We start from the raw sequence: 8,417 nt of genomic DNA, 5'->3' as shown, positions 1-8,417 counted from the left end.
CCGCCGCTCCGGCCTCCCGCCGCGGGAGGGGGGGCGCGGGGAGGGGGGGCGCTGCGCCGCCCCGGCCCCGCACGTCGAGCAAACGGCGAGATGAAGCCACGAAGGGAAGAAGCCGACGTGAGGGCCGCCGTGGGTCGCGTGCCGTCTTGTTGGCCGTCTCCATTTGCTTCCTCTAATTACGTTTTTTTTTTTTTTCTTTTTGCAGATCCTGGATTTTCCACTTCTTCAGCTAAATAAATAAAGAACTTGTAGACCTACCAGGAATTTGTCGAGGCTGGAAGGATTCGAAGTCCCTCCCCGCGCTGTTGGGTGTCCTTTCTGAACTACAGTCGGTGAGGATGGATTTTACCAAGATGTCCAGCAAGGTAAGATCTCCCATTCTTGGGTCTTCCATTGTAAGTCAGAATCTTAGAATTTTGCCAACTGCAAAACTGCCCGAGTCTGAGCTGCTGAATTGTGTTTGCAGGCCTTATTTTAGGTTTCTGATGGTACAAGAGGAGTCTGGTCCCCTGCACTAGTTTCTTGGCAAATGTTTAACTTTATAAAATGGAGGTTCAGAAATACAGCTGAAAAGGTGGTTTCGTTCCATATATACAGAGGGTTCCTCTCAAAAATGGTTCTAATGCCCGTATGTAGTGAGAAGATGTGCAGCCTCCTTTTGGCAGAACACATGTATTTCCTGGTATTACCTGTCCTTACAGCATCTAGATGTAGAGGTATGACTTGCCCTGATAAAGAATGATCTCTTCTGTTTGTTTCCTTATTGTGTGCATCCTTTAAACGGAGGTTTACAGCTGTCAGATTCTCCTTGCTCGCTGACATGGTCTGGCTTGTATGTGCATTTATAATTTCAAGAGACTTCTGTGTCTACCTTTTAATGTGGCCTAATAGACTTGGCTTTGTCCCGTGAAAACGGAAGTTCTCTTGGATGGCAAATCTGCTCGCCTTCCCATGCCTCTGGTTTCCCCATGTGTGAAGTGGTGATAGTGCTACTGTATCTGGGAAGGATGGTTGTGAGGATATGCTGATGCTTGTTTTGAAGTCACGTGTTATCTTGATAATGTCATTACAGTAAAAGAACAGTGTCCTAAGCAGCTAGGTGTAATAATCAAGTTACATGAATCTGAATACAACCTGAAATGAAACATAAAAGGGAAGGATATTTCCCTTTTTTCATAGATCTGCAAGCCAAAGCAGCCTGACTTCAGTCCAGTTACGGAGGACTAAATTTAGACAAATTCTTTTGTAATAGGAAAACCTAAAATCTTTACTCAGTCCTTTCACACTGACATTAGACAAATCTGCTCTGGTATCTGATCTCCAGTTGGCTAACGCAACAGTAAAGGCTCTTATTCTGTGTATACATAATAACAGTAAGTTGTTGTGTGAGCTTTAAATAAGAAAATAAAGCTCTCTGTTATAGGTTTGGGGAGTTATCACTAAATGTGAATGCTTTCTTCTCAGAAGTCTGTGTTCCTACAACTCCTGCTGAAAGTGATAGGAAGTCAGTGTACTGCTTTTCTGGAAATCGGTCCCTATTTCAAAAGCGCCATACATCAATGTATTGGCCAAACAGGTTTACTGTGGGGCTCTGTGAAGTTTGACACTTGCATGGATACTTGTGTTGCCTGAAGATGTTGTCAGCACTATGATTTAAGCGTGCTATATGTCAACTAATGAGGGTCTACTACAGTTGAAAGTAGTGTTGCTCTGTGCAACAAAATGTTCTGATTAAAAACATAAGTTAATTAGCCTTGTGCTTCAGTCTAGAAAACTTGGAGGAGGGGCAGTGAAGTAAAACTTTTAAGTGCTTAAACTGTTGTGAAACTGAAAGACAATGTCATCCTTATGTTGATGGCTGGAAAAGCTGCTGGTATGCTCTGCGCTGTGCAGCCAGGACCTGTGCCTGGCAGCTTGAGAGAGAACCTCCTTTTTGGTTGTAGGAGGGGTACTAAAGACACCTGCTTTTTCCAATTGAGTGGATCAGAAATGGGCACGTGGGAAGATAACACCAAAACCTCTCTACTTTCAGCAAGCTGGCGGGAGCTGAGGGGAGGGAGGTGTGCCTGCGACAGTGGTTTGCATATAGCTAGCCAAAGTTGGCTAGAGAATGTACCAAGGAAGATCTGCAGACAGTAGTTGTGTCAGACTTTTTCCTGTCCTCTCAGCAGTTTTGCTTAGAGGTATTGGCTTCTTGTGAAGTGGATATAGTCAGACCTTGTTTCCTGAACATATGAGTATGTCTTCTGTTCCTATGCTGTCTAATAGCTTTAAACGTTTGATTTAAGCATTGATTTAAACCTCTGAGTAAGCATTTGAATGCTTTTATATCCTGCATCCCTGACTTGTGCTCACACTTCAATATCTACTATTATTGTCACAGTTTGCAGTGATCTTTTCGTTACAGAAGAAGACAACATGCTCTGTTATAGCCCTCAAGTTTTATAAAGCTCTTTACCTGCAGTTCCTCAGAGGGGAGGGAGGATTTCTTAGAGCAGAGGAGCAGGTACATTGTATCTGCCTGGTCATTCACTATTAACAGGCACAGCAAGAAATCTGCAAATTATGCTCCTCTTCTTTCTGTGTGTGTGACTCCCCACTGTGGTGGTGGCAGAAATGGGGGAACCCGCTGCCTTACTCCTCTTACTGCCATCTCCCAGCAGTTGTCTGCAGGGTGATGTGGGCCCCAGTTCTCCCGTGCTAGTCTTGCCATAGCAAGATAGCATGTAAGGACTTGACTTTTTCCACCTATGATCTCTGATGTTTTCCTGTGCTGCTGAGGATTTAAAGGCAGGTGGATTTGGCAGGGACCGAGGAATCTGCATGAAGCACTGAAACTTGGGGCTTGAAGAGTTGCAGATTGTGTCAGAAGCTCCTGCGTAGCATAGCTGTGATTTCAAGGTGCTAAGTGAGACTTGAGCATGACCAAAGGAGCGAATAAACTTTCTGATACACTGGTCATTGGTTATGCTTCAGCCAGGTTAAACTGCTGCTATAGTTTGGCATAAAACTGAATTACAAACAGCTATCAAAAGAGATGTAATTTTTTCCTATAGTCTGGTAATCCAAACAGCAATAGAATTGTTGTAAGTGCGGGACATCAGAAATAGAAACTAATTCTTCTGTTAGTGGAGCTGGGTAGACCGGTGGGGGTGTGGAAAAGAAGACTATACCATGAATCACGAATATAGGCTTTTAAAACTAGTGGTAATCTTGCTAGTGATAGAGGGAGAGCTTTAACGTATAAATTCTAGCATTTTCATTGGTGAAGGCTGTCCTTGGAAGTTCTCAGATTTGCTGTTGACTCTGAAGAGGAGTGTGAGGTGCAATATTTGTAGCAAGTCAAATCTACAAAGGTGTTCACGAGCCTTAGGCACAGCCTGTGGTTTCCTTTGCCAAGGATAAAGGGAAGTACGTTAAGACTTTCCAACTGGAGGAAAGCAGGGCTGATTTGTGCAGTAGGTATAAATCTGGTCTTCCTCCCACCTCCATACTTCTTGAAGTGTACACCACACCTGTCACAAATCGCTGGGATTCCTAACGAGACCTAACTAGTTCTTCTAACTTTATTTACGTGAGAATTCCTTAAACTATTTCTCTTCCATACAGTGGAACTGAGCATTACTACTAACAGCAAAAGCACAGGGGTAAAATGTCTGTGCTGTAATTATAAAGCCTCTGTAAGGTAGATTTCAGTGTTGAGATTTAAAAGCGTTGTCCCCAAAACTTGGCCTATGTCTCGTGGTTTTATAAGACATGGGGTTCTCAGTGGTAAGTGCAAGATAACATTTCTCTTGTGTTTTTCTTTTTTCCTTTTTCCTTTTTCTCTTCATGAAATAACTACTCATAACCTGAAATGGAAGTAATGCAATTTTTAAAGTGTGCTATCACCTTTATTTATAATTTTGTTACTCATTTATATTTTGTTTTACTCCTTTAATACTTGCACCATTAAATGTCTGGGATCGTATACTGTACTCTACCCAAAACATACTGACCTGCATTAATGCAAGTCCCTAAAGAAATGTCCCCATCATTTCTGTCATCATTGTGTTTCTTAAGTAAATATGCAAGAAACTTGATCAGATCTGAGACTTACTTTTACACCTTTTGTACAGCTTCACATGTATGTTTTGGATGGATCTAAGCCAACACGATAACATTGTTAGCAACTTATGTGGAAGTAAATGATACGGGGTTACAACTAAATGTAGAATTGGATGCTTTACCTTCTGCTCTGCAAGCTGATAAAACCAGGCTATCAGTTCCCAACTGGCCTAACAATTTAAAGGTGAGAGCTCTGCTCTGCTGTGAGTGCTCAGCCTGTTGTTCTTCTTTGGAAGGTACTTCACTGTATTCCCCAAACTGGTACAAATAGAAGTTCCCAGAAGGACCTGGAGAAGTTAGGTCTTCTGTAAAACATGCACTACCATACATTGTTGAAATCGGTCTGATGCAACAGTGTGGAGTATTTGAGTACTTTTTGGCACGAGGAGACCAACTTCTTTGGCAGTGACTCAAAAATACAGTGGTGAAGTTAGTTTGTTACCTTCATTAAATAGTCTTACGTTCCCAGCTTCCCATCCCCGTGGAAACCATATAAATATGTTTTACAGTTGAAATCGTAATTGATTTAAAATAGCTTATAACTATGTTACTAGTAATGAATGCCCCTTGACTTCACAAAAGATGAAAATAATTTCCCTGCTGGTCTGGATAACAATAAAATGGTGACCTTGAAGTGCCTGTATTTTATGGAGTAGACTCTCCAGTATGAGAACATGCAACACATGTTTTCCTTGAAACGATGACTGACTACGTCAAATGACTCAATCTAAATCATCAGTGTCATTTTCAAACAACCGGTGTTACTTTTTACGTGGATCACTCAGCTTTTTGAATGAATAATATATTCATTTCCTGTCTGTATCAAGCAAATTAAAACGTATCCATTGATGTGAAAGTCCCCAAGGCAGACCAGTGATCACCATTATAGCTAGAGTTTAGGATACATCAGATGCCTCCCTGATCTTAACGTGTGGATTGGTGAGTGCTACCAGCCTCTGAACTAATTACCTGAATGTGGCTCTACTCTCTCTTTCAGGGCTCTGCACTCTTTCTTTCCTTTTTGGTGGATGTTTTCAGAATAGCCAGCTGGAAAGTGCCATGTTTGAGGCAGTTAAGGGATGCCTTTGTTAAAGTGAATGTACATTTTCTTTAATGTTGAAAAGGAGTATCTGAAGAGCAGTGATGACTGCAAAGGTCTTTTTGTTGTTCTTGCAGCTTCTCTATATTTAGCTTTAAACTAGACAAGTCTTGCATCTTCCGAAGCCTCAGGGGCCACCAATATTTGAATTTGCTGCTTTCTGTTAGAATATCTAACTAAGAGTCAAACCAGGGTGCAAAAATTGAAGTTGTATCCAGGAGCAGCATCTGTAGGGAGTCTTGTTACTGGGTGGCCACTTTGGTGGCCATTGCTTTCTCTGCCTTCGGGTTGCTTCTCAAACTGATCTAGCTTCTTTGTAGGCTCAGAAGTTTCTCTTCATATATGTACCTCTATGCGTATAGTTACTGTATATATACACAAAGCAAAAATTCTAAATCTGCCTCAGGAACTGAACAATCAAAGCATGTCATGAGGATTAATAGGAAGAGACAATAGATAAGTGTGGGGAAAACAAGGTGACAGTTGGGTATGATGATTGATTTAGTACCTATGTCACCATATACCATGCCTTATGGTTTGTGTGTTTGTGAAGTTTTGCAGGTGAAGGTGATTTCAAAGAAAGATTTAAAGGGTGATACCATAAAAATGTGGATTCAGTGCTGAGAGCTCCTCTCGTTCGTATGGGGCATCACAACAGTAGTTAATGGACCAGGGTCTCATGGGCAAGGGAGGTTGGTACTGCTGGTAGAGTAGGGGTAGGGGTTATCTACCAGAAGCCTCTGAGGAAGCTGTCAGATGAGATGTAAATCAAGGTCGTTGGCCTGTGCTCAGTGTGATAGAGAAGCAGTCATGAGTAGCGAGGTGACCTGGAGAAGATGTTGCAGTAGTGTTTTGAATGGAAAATGGAGACTGGAAGGGATATAAAAAGGCATGTGTCAAAGGCCAAAGTCGTATTGTTTTAGAATGAACAGCAATTTTTGCTGTATCATCTCCAGATCATGTTGACTGATGCAAGTTGTAGATTTGTGCTGCAAGAAAATCCAGATCTCTGCTAGACTGTCAAGTTAGATCTGGACTTTTGGTTAGGCCTTCTTTGGTTAGCAAAAAATTCTGCATTGCAGAATGAAGAAAAGATTAAAACTTCTTGTACAGGACTTTTTTTTTTTTTTTTTTTTTTTTTTAAACTTCCTCCACAACTGATTGCCAAAGCCTTTCCCTCCCTCAACCGTTTTAGTATATAAATGCATATATTGCTGCTTCTGTTTTTTAGCGGAACTGAATTCTAGGTTGTTTTTTAAAAATCATATGCTGTTGTAGGATCTTACCTTGGTCCAGTGTCTTGGTTTCCTAAAAAGCTGTCTGACTGTGGTGGGGAGGAATGGATCAGGAGAAAGCAGGAAGCTGCTCTCCAGGTTCGTCGTGTGACCTTCTTTCAGAAATAGTATTTCTGTTACCCTTAAAAAGGGAGCCTGTTCTCTGTGTGATCCAGTTTTCTACGGCATATGGGTTTGCTGATAACACACTGTCCTGATGTCCCTCTTGGCACTGTCTTATCTTTGAGTTTAAGCCCAGTTCAGGGTTTCTGGACTAATTTTTCTGGGTTCTGCGTGGAATTGCTGAGGCATGATAACTGGTCCCTTGGAACAGGGAATCTGCTGTGCAGAAGGGGAGAACTATGACTGCAAAGGGCAGAGCATGCACAGGAGCAGAACTGGCTGCATGCAGCTCTGCCAGGGCATATAAAATACAGCATTGGCCTGTCCTCTGTCCTGAACTGGACCCTTCTCTTGAACAACATTTAAGTATGTGCTAAATGTTGACCCTTTCTGTTGGTCAGCAGACGATATCTACCCTCTAGAGTAGATGTAACTGTCATTGCAATTAGTTTTAGGGTGTGATTTGTTAAGCAGTACCCTGGATTTTAAAGAGTAATGGTAGCTCTTATGTAGTGTCTTTGGTCTGCGTGTCTCCAAATGCTTTTTAAAGGAGGGGAACATTGCTTTCCCCCTTCTACAGTGATAGAAGTTGTGGCAAAGGGAGGAAAGAAATTTGTCCAAGTACACTGCAAAATCCAGATCAGGAACTAGTCCAGCCCAGTACCAGTCTGATTGGCCATGCCAGCTATCGGTATTCTTAGGTCTTACTTTTCTCTGCAGCTGAAATAATACAACTTTTATTTTGCTTTCAGCCTAACTCCCTAGGGCAGGTACTCTTCTATGCCAGTATATAACTGCATATGCTGTTGTAGCTTCTTCCTTTGCAGACAAATGATGATGATATAAAGCACCTTTATATTGGCATAACTGCATTCCTACTGTAGAGGCAGTATAACTGTAGTGAGGAGAAAGTAGCGTGTTTAGATGAAATAGCAAATCAAAATTGACATGTGGACCCGCCTGAGGGGGAGAGAGTGTCTTTGGCAGTAATATTTAGCAGTTTTGTGGTACTTTGAATGTGTCAGGTGAACGTGTGTACTCATTAGCTCTAGCTCCGACAGGAGAGGGATCAGTGTCACCCGTTCACAAATGGCAAAACTGAAGGTCAAAGAGGTGAAATGGCTTATGCAGTCCCAAACTAATTCTTCTCTGCTCTGCTGCCCCTTGGTAGTCCTGTGTGTTTAGTGAGATGGAATTTGTCACGCAGGGGCTCCGGGGTCGCTGGGAGGAGGAGGAGAAAGGAGAATCCTTTTGATCATCTCGAGAAGCCCTTTTCCATTATGCTGCAGATGACACATTCCCAAGGTTTCCAACTCTGCATCTATTTATTGCATTTGCTAAAAAGTCTATTCATAGCCCTTGACATTAGGGGCTGCAGATTCACATATGCACAAGCGTTCGTGGTACGTCGACGTTGCTTCTGCAAGCATGCAAACTTACCCGTGCGGTACACAGAATTGTGGTGGCTAGTGTGGCAAAATGTCTCAAAACCAGGTACGACCGGGCTCTTCTTTTGCAGTAACACCTCTTGACGCTGTTCTGGCTTTAAATATTTTAACGTGTAGTGGGAATAGAGGAGGAACTTTTAAAAATAATGCTCAGGAGTCTGGCATTATGAATGTGAAATAAGCCTATAAAGTAGGCTGCTGAGGCTCTGCGTTTAGTAGCAGTTGAGATACTTAACTTTTTTTTTTTTTTTATGGTGGGAGAAACCCTGTCAAATGCCTAAAGTTCGCGCACGAAGCCGCTTAGCCCCCCCCCCCCCGTTGCGGATCCGGTGCCCCCCTTCCGGGACGGCGCCGCGGGGAAGCGGG

The 8,417-nt window shown here is 42.5% G+C and overlaps 1 protein-coding gene and 1 long non-coding RNA gene across 5 annotated transcripts in view; one reads left to right on the top strand and one right to left on the bottom strand.

The window, feature by feature from the left end:
- Positions 1-49: 49 nt before the first annotated feature.
- KANSL1 (KAT8 regulatory NSL complex subunit 1) overlaps positions 50-8,417 on the top strand; it is a 108,629-nt gene continuing 100,261 nt past the window's right edge. For 2 of the 4 annotated variants that reach the window (XM_026059201.1, XM_026059202.1), the window contains exon 1: positions 52-365. The gene's annotated coding sequence lies outside the window, so the exon portion shown is untranslated. Of the gene's footprint in view, positions 366-8,417 lie in introns of all 4 variants that reach the window. The other 2 variants (XM_026059204.1, XM_026059203.1) reach the window with 2 other exon arrangements.
- LOC112962767 lies at positions 3,553-6,711 on the bottom strand. The gene is made up of 2 exons (XR_003252404.1): positions 6,493-6,711; positions 3,553-3,851 (listed from the first exon to the last, which is right to left on the bottom strand). It is a non-coding gene; the product is annotated as an uncharacterized LOC112962767 (long non-coding RNA).

This window comes from Apteryx rowi, unplaced genomic scaffold, assembly GCF_003343035.1.
Source record: "Apteryx rowi isolate R43461 unplaced genomic scaffold, aptRow1 scaffold_154, whole genome shotgun sequence".
NCBI classification, from domain to species: Eukaryota; Metazoa; Chordata; class Aves; order Apterygiformes; family Apterygidae; genus Apteryx; species Apteryx rowi.
Note: the sequence above shows the minus strand (reverse complement) of the source record. Positions and strands in the feature narration are given on the sequence as shown.